The sequence below is a fragment of the Ursus maritimus genome, unplaced genomic scaffold (assembly GCF_017311325.1).
Source record: "Ursus maritimus isolate PB19 unplaced genomic scaffold, ASM1731132v1 scaffold_1, whole genome shotgun sequence".
Classification (NCBI taxonomy): Eukaryota; Metazoa; Chordata; class Mammalia; order Carnivora; family Ursidae; genus Ursus; species Ursus maritimus.
In genome coordinates this window covers 45,352,758-45,365,056 of record NW_024423343.1, presented here as the reverse complement: position 1 = coordinate 45,365,056, position 12,299 = coordinate 45,352,758, and the positions used below count along the sequence as shown (strand labels likewise).

At 34.5% G+C, this 12,299-nt stretch overlaps 1 protein-coding gene across 6 annotated transcripts in view; it reads right to left on the bottom strand.

The window, feature by feature from the left end:
• Nucleotides 1-8,078, bottom strand: part of TFPI (tissue factor pathway inhibitor) — a 63,798-nt gene extending 55,720 nt beyond the window's left edge. For 4 of the 6 annotated variants that reach the window (XM_040643057.1, XM_040643062.1, XM_040643071.1 and 1 more), the window contains exon 1: nt 7,820-8,077. The gene's annotated coding sequence lies outside the window, so the exon portion shown is untranslated. Of the gene's footprint in view, nt 1-7,819 lie in introns of all 6 variants that reach the window. The other 2 variants (XM_040643048.1, XM_040643054.1) reach the window with 1 other exon arrangement.
• Nucleotides 8,079-12,299: the final 4,221 nt, after the last annotated feature.

Here is a 12,299-nt window from a genome sequence, read left to right as displayed (position 1 = left end):
CAGGGTCCTGGGATTGAGCCCCACATTGGGCTCCCTGCTCAGTGGGGAGTCTACTTCTCCCTCTCCTTTTGCCCCTCCCCACCATTCATGCTCTCTCTCTCAAATAAATAAATAAAATATTTTTTAAATAAAAAAACAAAAAAAGATTGCAGCTGTTGGTGGCTGTACCCATATGTTTAGATGACATCCTGAGTTCAACTTCCCTGAATCATTGCTGTAAAGGAACAGGGAGTCCCCAGGGAGCTGAGTCATGGACTTCCAGAAACCATTAGCGTGATCTTCAGCTACTTCCATTCAAGACTATAAAATGTCAGACCCATAAAAGAATGAGAACTGTGGGCCAGAGAATGAAAGGCAATGGTGCCACTTCCTTTTTTATTCAGACTATCCAACAAATAGTTATTTTTTTTTCTTGGTTCTTTACAATGAATGCTCATTATTTTACATTTTTATGAAGATGAGTTAGTTTGTCCAAATTGTCATTCCTTTTTTTCCTATCCAAATTCAATCTAATACATACTCATATAATCAGGAATCAGATAACATCTTCTTGTAAATACCCTACTTAGTTCCTTTGATTTTAATATTCTGGAATGAAGAACAGAGTTTTGATTTTTTGGTAAGCTACCTTAAATTTTAATAATTAAATTCATTCATACATTATTAAAATATATGACACTGCATACTTTTTGTATCATGCAAAGGAGCTAATATATAAAAAGCATATGGCGGGACACCTGCATGGCTCAGTCAGTTAAACGTCTGCCTTTGGCTCAGGTCATGATCCCGGGGTCCTGAGATCGAGCCCCCAGTTGGGCTCCCAGCGCAGGGCCTGCTTCTCTCCTGCCTGCTGCCTCCCCTGCTTGTGCACTCTCTCTCTTTCTCTCTCTGACAAATAAATAAATAAAATCTAAAAATAAAATAAAATAAAAAGCATATAGTTAATGCTCAGCTTTAAAGATATTAAAAATTGAATCGCTTATTCAAGTGAAATAATAGAATTGAAAAAATCTTAAAATGATTTAATCTCTACTTTGGCTTCTCAAAAAGACCTTTTCTCAAAGATTTCTTTTTGATGGGATAACTTGATGGCTTATCTCACACCAAAAACTTTATAAAGAGGGGCACCTGGCTCTCTCAGTTGGTAGTCAATGCCACTCTTGATATCAGGGTTGAGTTTGAGCCCCATGTTGGATATAGGGATTGCTTAAAAATAAAAATCTTTAAAAAAAAAAAGCTTTATAAAGATAACTTCTTTATTTTGCCTTCTCCAGGACATATTACTACTTGATACTCTTTTTGATCTTAATTCTATGTACTGTTTTCTTTAGCTATTTAATCGCATCTCAGCTATATCCTTCGTGGTGATATGTAAGCTCCTGAGGGAACTACAGACTCCTCTCTAAAATGCAAATACACATGTGCACAAATATTTTTTTCACATACATTTCTAAAGACCATCCATGGATGCCCACTCATTTATGTCTTTTTAAGTGAGGCATCCAGTACCTATTACAAGGATAGATGGTCACTTGTATCTCTCTGGCTCCTGAATATGGAGATGGTAATATGGAATGCAGTAAGTGGTAGTGGGAAGAGTAATGTTGATATAACAATGAAATGCCAAACAATCGTTTCAGGGACCTTTAACTTTTTAAAGGACTTTAATTAATGAATGCAAACTGAAAATGGCTTTAAAGGAGCTGACCACAAATAGGAAAGAAAAATCTCTCTTGCCATGTGAATTGAGGCTAATCTAAATTCTCCTTGATTAAACATCTTTCCTCAGTTGATACATTCATCAGGATTTCCTTAAGAGAAAACATACAAAACATACAAAAAGAGGTTAATCCTGGGAAGTCTGGAACTGGATGGAATAAAATTACTGGCACCAAAAGAAGGGCCTAGGCATTTCTAGGAAAAACTGCCTATCTCACAATTTTTTGATACACCACATTAACATCAGAATGCGGATGTATAATGATTTCTCATTGTGTACCTATTTCCTTTCCTAATAGACTGAACAACTATGCTAAATGAGATTAAAACCAAAGAACTCAAACACGATGTGTAGAAACTCAAATAATGTGCATGTTCTCATGCATGATTATAAAATCAAATTCTAATGCTAAATATAAATTTTGTCTACAATATTTATCATTTGGGATTATGTTTGCTTCAACTGGTATAAATAATTGAGCTGTGAGGTAACTTTAAACATCCTAATTAATATACATGTAATTAGAGTCATGGAAAGAGAGAACTGTTGCTAAGAAAGAAAATGACACCAATGGAAAGGTGGGTTTATACAAAAGAATGAAGATGCCAGAGCATGTAACTACATATGCAAATATAAAAGATTTTTTTTAACATTTAAATCTGTTTGAAAGATAATTAGCTCACCAATTTTGACAAATGTATCATGCTAATATGTTAGTAAAAGGAGTTTGGAGCATATGGCTAGTCTTTCTAGCTTCATAAATTTTCTTTAAATCTAAGTGTATTTAATTAAAAAGTTTATTTTAAAAAAGATAACTCACTGAAACCAGAGTAATGACATTGTAGTGTGTTACTAATAACGTACGGAAACAAAATGTATGACAACAATAGCACAAAGGCCAGGGAAGGAAGAGTAGAAGTATACTGTTTGAAGTTTCTTATACTGTAAGAGAAATGGCTTAGTATCTCTTGAAAGTAGCCTGGGATATATCAAAGCTGTATGTTCTAAGACCCAAAACAACCACTAAAATAAAAAGAATGATAGAAAATAAACCAACAAAGGAGATAAAATATTATCATATATAATACTAAATTCAAAAGAAGACACCAAATAAGTAAAAAAGAAAACAAAAATAGATAGGACCAATAGAACAATAGCTTAGTGAGAGACTTAAATTCAAACATATCAATTATCATATCAAATGTAAATGTTCTAATTTAAAGGCAAATATTGTCTGGGGTGCCTGGGTGGCTCAGTCAGTTAAGTGTCCCACTCTTGATTTCTGCTGGGGTCATGATCTCAGGGTCATGGAATCAAGCCCCTGTCTTGGGCTCTATGCTCAGGGAAGTCTGCTTCTCTCTCTCTCTTTCCATCTGCCTCTCTCCCCACTGGAGCACATGCACACTCTCTCAAATAAATAAAATCTTTTTAAAAAAATAAATAAAAGCAAATATTGCCTGATTGAAAAAAACATCAAGACCAAACTATATGTTGCCTAAAAGGCCATTTTATATATGAACACACAAGTTAAAAGTTCAAAGACCTTGATATAGACTGATAAAAGAATAGAGAAGGGACAAATTACTCATGTCAAGAAGTAGAGTTTTTGTATCATATAGATTCTAGTATAAGTTAATATTATAAACAACTTTATGCGTATAAATTCGACAACTTAGATAAAAGGACCAATTTCTTGAAAGACACAAACTACCAAAGCTCACTCAAGAAGAAATAGATAACCTGAATAGCCCTATAATTATTTTTTTTAAATTGAATTTTGTAATCACAAACCTTTCTACAAAGAAAAGTTCAGTCCCAGGTGGTTTCACTGGTGAATTCCACCAAATACTTAAAGAAGAAATAATATGAATTTTACGTTAACTACTCCAGAAAATTTGACAGAAGGAGGGAATACTTGCCAACTCAATCTGTGAGGCCCAAGTTACCCCGGTACCAAAACCAAAAAAGACAATATGACTAAAAAACATTAGCCTCCAGCACAGCAATATTAGGTAAAAATGTGTTCCTATTTTCACCAGGAAACAAAACAGGAAGAATCTGTTTCGATTTTTAAAAATTCAGGTATCCAACATTATAATATGTGTACTTTTATTCTATTAATTAAGAAAATGTAAAGGGAATATTATTAGGAATCTAGAATTCTTCAAACTGAATTCTTATTAATAGTTTTCTTTTACTATTTTCTATTATAGTAGATACACCATGAAATATGCTATTTTAACCATTTTTAAGCGTACAATGCAGTGGCATTAATTCCATCCACAATGCTGTACAATCATCAGCACTATCTATTTCTGAAATTTCTCATCACCTCAAACAGAAACTCTGTATGCATTAAGCAATAATTCGCCATTCATCCCTTCCTCTAGATGCTGGTAACCTCTAATATACTCTCTGGCTCTATGAACTTGTCTATTCTGGATATACACATGGAAATATACACTATATGTTCTTCTGTGTCTGGTTTATTTCACTTAGCATAATGTTTTCAGGGTTCATTCATTCATTTTGTTTTCATGTATATTTGAAAATAGTTGGCACAAAAAAGAGCAAAAGTAGGCATATGATATTTTGATATAATTGTTTTGATTCATTTTCCAAGATACTTCAAAGTTTTCTATATGAACCTTAAAAATATTATCAAAGTTTTGCAACAAACACTATTATTCTGAAGACTCAATGCTTTACTAAGATTTACTCAATTTCTAAGCCTTGTGGAGGAAGGAGGAATGAGGAATGAGGTGATGCCTCAAGATGGCAGCAGAGTGGTGGTGGTCTGAGGGTGTGGTACAGTTGAAGGGTGTCCGTGGCACGTTATGTTTGGTAATAAAAACACTACATTTTATTAGTGCCATATTGATTGATACTTTCACATTTCTGATGTTGAAATACCCTAATCAGCAACATATAATATTTATTCAGTCTGGAGAGAATGCTACCATTACATTTTGATTTAGGAATTCCTCACAATAAGTCCATGTCACCTCAGGAAACTGGCCCCCCAGATAGAACAATTGGGATAGAAATATTCCATCACTGGGACTTCTACTATGGACCATGGTGTCCTTTTACTCTTTCGTTTTTAAAATGTGTTTGTTCCAACTGAGAGAGAACATAGAATCCCAAAGGAAGGCCTGAAGAGACATGAATAGAGCAGATTTGACATGGGTCCAGTGCTTTTTGTTATTGGTTCTGGGAAGAAGCAATGTGGAAAAGACTAGGTCACCCTCAACCTTTTGGTAGCTGAATTTTTTTCCCCATAGATTTTATCTATTTATTTGAGAAAGTGAAAGCGAGAGAGATAACAGGGAGAGGGAGAAACAGACTAGCTGCTGACTGAGCGGAGAGCCCAACGTGAGGCTTGATTCCAGGACCCTAAGATCATGACCTGAGCCAAAGGCAGCCACTTCGACGGAGTCACCCAGGTGCCTGTTGGTAGTTGAATCTTAAGCTCTGGTTCTACATGATACCTGTCACTTGGAGAAGAGGTGAAAACAAGGAAAGAAGAGTAATAGGAAGACTGGACTCCTGAAAATGATATATCACACCAAGAAACCAGTCACTGAGGATCTCAGAGACCCAATAGAGGTGGTCTAGCATGAAAGAACTTTCTGGAATAACTCGTACCCTTTCTTCATTTTGGTGAGATTTAATATTCAGAAACAAGGACTTCATTAATTCACTCAATTTCTTGAATCCAGATTTCTCCAAAGCACAAAACAATCAGAAGGAATTATAATATTGGCATATTTTTATAAAAAGTAAAATGCATTTAAGAGTATTTTTGTTTTAAAAAAGGCAACTCTGTAAATTAATTTCCCAAGTTAAATATTTTAGATGGAAAACAGAAAAAGGAGGGGGCTTCAGACAGCCTTTATTGAAATAGGTGAATTAGATTATAGTACAGGTCCTCGATTTTGTCTACAAAGCAAAAATAAATTGGTAATACATTAACTTATTTTAACCAATATTATCATTCAAATTATCTAATGTATACTAATAAATATTTTTGAAAACCTATTCTAAGTACTTCCCTTCCCTTTGCATATTGTCTTTCCTGCCCTTTACTATTTCACTTTGCATTTTTTTCCTGCTAATTAGGTAGTGATATGTGGTGAAATCTGTCTTAAAAGTTTGTGACATTGAATTTAAACCAACCATTTCTAAAGAATATGTAGCACATTTACTATTTGATTAGTTGCTATGTGTTCTGGGAATAAGTAAAGCCTTTGAACTTGGTCTTTTCTTCCAGTAGTTAGTCATCTTGTTCAATTATCTTTTGAATTTGAATAATACAGATAACAAAGATCAGGAAATTAATTCTGAAGAAAAGAGTAAATTAATGTTATGAAAACTATAATACAAAAAACAATTTTCCACTTCATAGATTATTTTATCTCTTAATTTAGCAAAAATGTTTATAATAGAAGATTCTAGTCAAAATAGTTGTATGACCAACATGCAAGTGAAGCCTAGAGTTAGAGACAATCAATCAGACTAGCAAGCACTGACTGAGGGCATAATTCATTTGGACAGGAGCCACATTTCCCACAGGGATTTTGATCTAGTCATTGGAGGTAAAACAAATTCTTAAAGATATCAGACTATACCTTTAAAAAAACAAAAACAAAACAAAATTTGTGCCATTCAGCACACCTAATAGAAAGAGGAACCAAATAGTAATGGGTATGTCATTAAAGTTCAACAAGATTCTGTGGTCAGTCACCTAAAGACAAATTTGTTTCCCAGTACAACTATTCAAATTGTTAAAAGTATTTTAAAGTTTTGGTTTTATGTCTATAACATTAATTATCTGTATTTACATTAATGTTTTTAATCTCTGTTGATCCCTATGAATATTTTATATCATTTTATTAACCCAGAGTCTCTGAATTAAATTGCATACTCCAACACATTTTCAAAGACATTATTCAGTTTTCAGTTTAAAGATTAGATGAGATACAGATAAAATGTCTTGAAATAATCATCACTAGAATGATGAATTATAAAAAATCTAAAAATGTTTAGGAAAGGATTTTGGTAGGTTTAAAAACTTTGCAATAGCTCAAAATTGACACATTTCCCTTCTGACGTAAATATTATGCCTTTACACATAAAATATGACTCTCTGGGCTGTATGTTTCCTGCTTGGGTTCTGCCCTTTGTGTTTATCACACAATTTACAAAGTCATTTTGTGACTAATTTCCAGAGCACTGTGACTCAGTGTGGCTGTTGCTTATCTTTTCTTTTTTTCCTACATGGCACTGCTGTTGGCCTTCATTTCTTGGTAATACTTACACCAATGAGCTTTCTCCATAATTAAATAACTTTGGCTCATTATACTTCTGTGGTTGTGTACTTCTATATTATGTGCTTTTATTTGCTACCAGAGCAAATTTTAATGTCATTTCATAACCAACATGAACACAACAGTACATCATGTAGGAATGTGATCTATTGCTTTAATTAACATAATTGCACTATCTGTAGTTCTATTCTTATTCTTGTATATTCTTATTTAAGTATCTTAGAATATGAGCTTTGGTCTTTAAAGACTTGTAAAGCATTTCCTTAGAGAGATTAGGTACTGTAGGCATAAAATATTTAATTTAGATTACAAGAATTCTGATGTTTATACTTCATTTTAACTATCAACAATTAAAAGCAATGAAAAAAATTTCTTTAAACATGCCAGAGAGTCTTTATATGTTAATAAATAAAATTTAGAAGTAAACCAAAGCTTCAGAAAATTCCAATTAAACAGACACAATTAGTAAAGAATTCCCACTACAAGCTGAAAATTGTAAGGATGGCTACGTCTCACCAACTTCTGACAAAAAAAGCATAAGTATATACTGCATCTGTATTTGCTTGAGAAGACAAAGTGCTGAGAACTTAATTGTGCATTGCAATACGAGTTTACTTCGTTTACAGAGAAGGGTCAATTTTCATTGTAGGTTAAACGACAATGGTCCTCCCCTACCAGGCTTTGCCTCTCAGTACTCTGCTTTCCTCCCAAGAAAAAAGAAATAAAGATTATTTCTCATGGGCTAGAAAGTATATTGCCAAATACTCACGAGTAAAATCTCTGGAGAAAGTTCTTGGAAAGATTTTTTCAAAGTGGAGTTGAGTTTATGTTGTTTTCCCTTCCAGGCATTGAAGAGAGGATTTATCTTTTCTACTTCTTCTTTTAAACAGATCAAGAAACTGGGGAGTGGAGAATAGTGAAAGAAATGTAATCTGATCCTGCTAGCAATGAAAGGGCGAGGTAAGAATTTGACGGTTATACAGCCCAAAGTCGCTCCTGTCTATTGGAGCAGAGGGAGCCTCAGAGCTGGTTTCAGAGATCACTGGCAGTTGGGAATAGCCAGGCTTCCTGTTTAGGTCACTCCAACAGTATTTAGGCTAATTTTGCCAAACTCTTTGAAAGGCTTTTCTTTTATGGACGAAACAAAGGAAACAGCTTACACTAAGAATTCACAATTACTGTTCTTGAATAACTCTTTCTTTTACTTTCTAGGATTCCTTTTGTAATCAGTTAAAAAAAAACAACAACACTTTTTCCCTCAAGAGTATATATTTTTAAAGCAATATATATTTATTATTAATTATTACTTAATAAAATTAACTTTTTCTCCCGTTTGTTTTTTCTTCAAATTATTTTATCCACATTATCAGTATACTTATGAAAAAAATCTGGGGGCTACTGAAGTTTCCTATGATTAGAGAGGCAATATGCTGCATTTTCTGTTGCAGCATGTCTGGCTGTGAACCCTGCAACTCAGCTAGTTGCTAGTTTTGCAACTTTGGTCAATTATTTAAACTCTCTTGTGCCTCTTTCTTTTTCCCTAAAATAATGATAATCAAAGTTTCTAGGTTTGATATAAGTTAGTAATAAATGGATTAATACATATAAATATATATATACATATAATATATGTAAAGCACTTGAGACAGGCTCCCACACATAGCAAGCCTTCAAGAAACGTTAACTATTGTGTTTGTTATTACTTATTGGATGATGATGATGATATTAACATTTTACATGATTTGTAAATACTTAAATTATGTCCATTTGCTCTGCTGTCGGCTGCTGTCATTGAGGTTAACCTTTAGTATTTTCATAATGGAATTATGGTCATATCAGACTAAGATCACTAGAGCTTTCCTAAGATGTCAGAATCTACTATGCCATGAAGGCTGAAGTCATTTGATCAGAAAAGCCATCAGTTTCTTGTGCCTTTGACTTTTTTTGCTTCATTTCTTTGATCTCTGGGTAAGGGGTAACTTTTCTTCTGTGTTTTAAATATTTATTGAATGACTATTAATGTCTAGCACATAAATTACCTCATCTAATTCTCACAACTAGGTTATGAAGAAGGTCCTCTCTTTATGATGTAGGTGCCCAGAGCAGGCCACCCCAAGATGGCCCACTTTGACATGAAGATTACTTTTTAGTTAAAAGCAATCAAAACCCAGCAGATTCATTACATCCCCCCCAATCTCCTAAAAGAAGTTACACAGAAGACCTGCTCCAGGAATAGAGCTATTGTTAGAGATAACTACATTATGACATGAATAGTCATGGTAGACAGAGAAGAACCTAGCAAGACCTGTTTGATCAAAGTCTACTAGGTCTCATTGTTTCTGATAGTTCTGTGAACACTTGTTTACCAAACATTTGCTCTTTTTTATCTGCCAGTGAATTACATTCCTTTCTTTTGTAGTCCCAGAACCCTACTGCCTTCTCCTTAGTTCAGAATAACACATATACCTCATTTTGCCTGACTGTCTTTGGAATTTCCATGCCTGTGGATTACCCATATGTACAAAATTAATTTAAATTACTCCCATTAATCTGTCTCACGTCAATTTAATTCTTATTCCAGCTAGAAGGACCTTAAAGGACCAATAAAATTCTTCCTTCCTGACAATGGTGTAGGAGAGAAAAAATAATTTTCCCTCTACCCTTCTAGGTTCTTGGCTGAGACTACTCTGTAATGAAAAGATTAATAGGAAAAAAACAAACAGAAGTTTAATCACATGTATACCTTCTGTATACATAAGAGATACCTAGGAAACCTGAATAACTCCTTTAAGTGGCCCAAGCCACCACCTTAAACATCTCTAAAGACAAAAGATAATGTTGGGGGGTGGGTAAGCCACTTATGGGAGGCTATTGGGAAAAGACCGTAAACAAAGATTGGGTTGCTATGCAAATTTAAGTCTTTGCTTTCTCCATTGGTAAATTTCTAGAGATTTAGTTATCCTCCTCTTCCTGCTACAGAGAAGGAAAAACCTGGATAGATGGATATTTCTCTTATAAACATAAATGTTCCTTAAGAAAGGGTAATTTCTCCATTTTCAAAGCTTTTCCTGTGTCTGTCATTTTTAAAAAAATAATCATCCTAAGTAGGATATACACACTTTCTGCTGTATTTAGGAGATACAGGAATAAATAAGTCAGGGGGACAAAAGGTACAGCATAGGGAATATAGTTAATGATGTTGTAATGGTGTTGTATGGTGACAAATGGTATGTAGCACACAGTGGTAAGCATAATGATCAATCACTGTATTATACACCTGAAACTAAGATAGCATTATAGCTACATGTCAGTTAAAGAAATTTAAATAAATAAATAAATAAATAAATAAATAAATAAATAAATAAATAAAAGTTCTAAATCAAGCCAATGAAATATTAAATATGATCTATCTTTCTAACTTGGAAAAAAAAACACTCAAAAAACAAAACAAACAAACGGGAAAAATAAAAGCCTAAAATAATCCTTATGCCGAAGAAGCATATTTTTGGGGTGACAAATTCCACTCCCTTTCAATGGCCATTTCACAGGTTTAGGAAAGGTGAGTATGGTTTGTGGAGCTCTGATTCAAATCATGTGGTCTGACTTCAAAGCATAGATGTTTAATATTCTTTTGAGCTCTTTTCTCACACATATTCTGTATTTCACACCAAAAAAAGCTTTGCTGTGTGTTAAAACCTCAGTTTTAACAATGAAACGTTGCTGCATAATTATTGTCCCTTATTACGTCATATCCTGCCACTCAAGCACATTCAATGTTCCTTTCTTGCTCTGATTGTTGAGGAAAGTTGCCTGTTTTTTCATTGGAATGAACACTGATTTTTGGCTAATCTACAGGCTCTGCTCAGGTGGAGGTAAACTCAGCCATTCAGATTCCTTTTTTGGAACTTGAACTGAGAGCTATAGAAAAAGTATGCAGGAAGTGCCAAACTCTTAACTAAAAAGCCAAGTTAGAGAAAGGGCTGGCAGCTCTAATGGTGTATGCAAGATGATTATGTGGAGAAAGCCACGTGAGAGAGAATAGTGAAAAGAATAAATGAAAAAGAATGTGCAGCCTCCAGGAGACAGGGAAAGAATGAAAGCAAGAGCAAGACTGGGAGCAGGAGAGGTGAGAGAGGATGCCTGAGCTCTACAGCAAAGTCCTTTCCAGGTCTGGTTCAAGTTCTAAGTACTCAGAAACACATATCCTTGTATCAGTCCCTTATTCCCTTGTTAAAAAGAAAACCACAGGCCCCAAAGGGCATCACTTAGGCCAAGTCACTATACTGGGGCTTACTACCTAACTAATTGCAATTTCAATCTCCCCCAGAAATGTAAATCTTAACTGGTTAGTCAAGAACTTCCTAATAAGCACGGGTGAGGTGGTCTGTCACCTGGGCCCTCCACATTCCCCAAAGACAGATTATTCACCTAGTAAAACCTCCTGCCCTTAACCCTAAGGAAAGGTGACCTTACCTGGAATAATCCTTTCTTTTCATTTGCTAACAACTTTCTTGTTCCATCCTCCTTCCTAGAAAAACCTTCCATTTTGTACAATTCCTTGGAGCCCTCTTCTAATTTCTAGATGCGATGCTGCCAAATTCATGAATTGCTTAATAAAGCCCATTAGATCTTCATAATCAACCAACCAAGTAGTTGGTTGAATTTTTGTTCTTTGACACGCTAAAGTCACTTAAGAAATTTGGTTTTTATTATGTAAAGAACTCTATTTGAAAGAGCGACAGCTGAGCTGACCTGAATTTCCCAGAGATCATCAATTTCATATTTATGTTGCACTTAGCGCATCAGTGAAAACTTTTCACCATTTTGTTTCCATATAGCTTACACAAACTAGCATATTCTTGTCCTGAAGAGAGCCTGGGGACATGATGGAAAATTATTGTTAAGATAAGACAGTCTGTCACCACCGGCTCTGTGGACTTAGCTTTTCTCTTCCCTGAGCTTTGCCTGGGCTCCTTCTTGCAGGCTTACCACCAGTATACATTCCACTGTGTACAAGTTTAAGTCTAAATTAGTTGGTTAAAAAAAAAATTTTCTCAGCAACAACTCGACTATTTGCTGTTGTATCTTAAAGCTCTTTGTATCTATCAGTATCTGGAAGTTTCAAGTACCCACCTAACACTTTGTACTTTCCTTTTCATTCCTTACCATTCTCTGTTAATTTTTTCCTTCTAACTCTCCCACAATTCAAATAACATTCCAGGCTCTTACTATGAGTTCATTTATTTCTT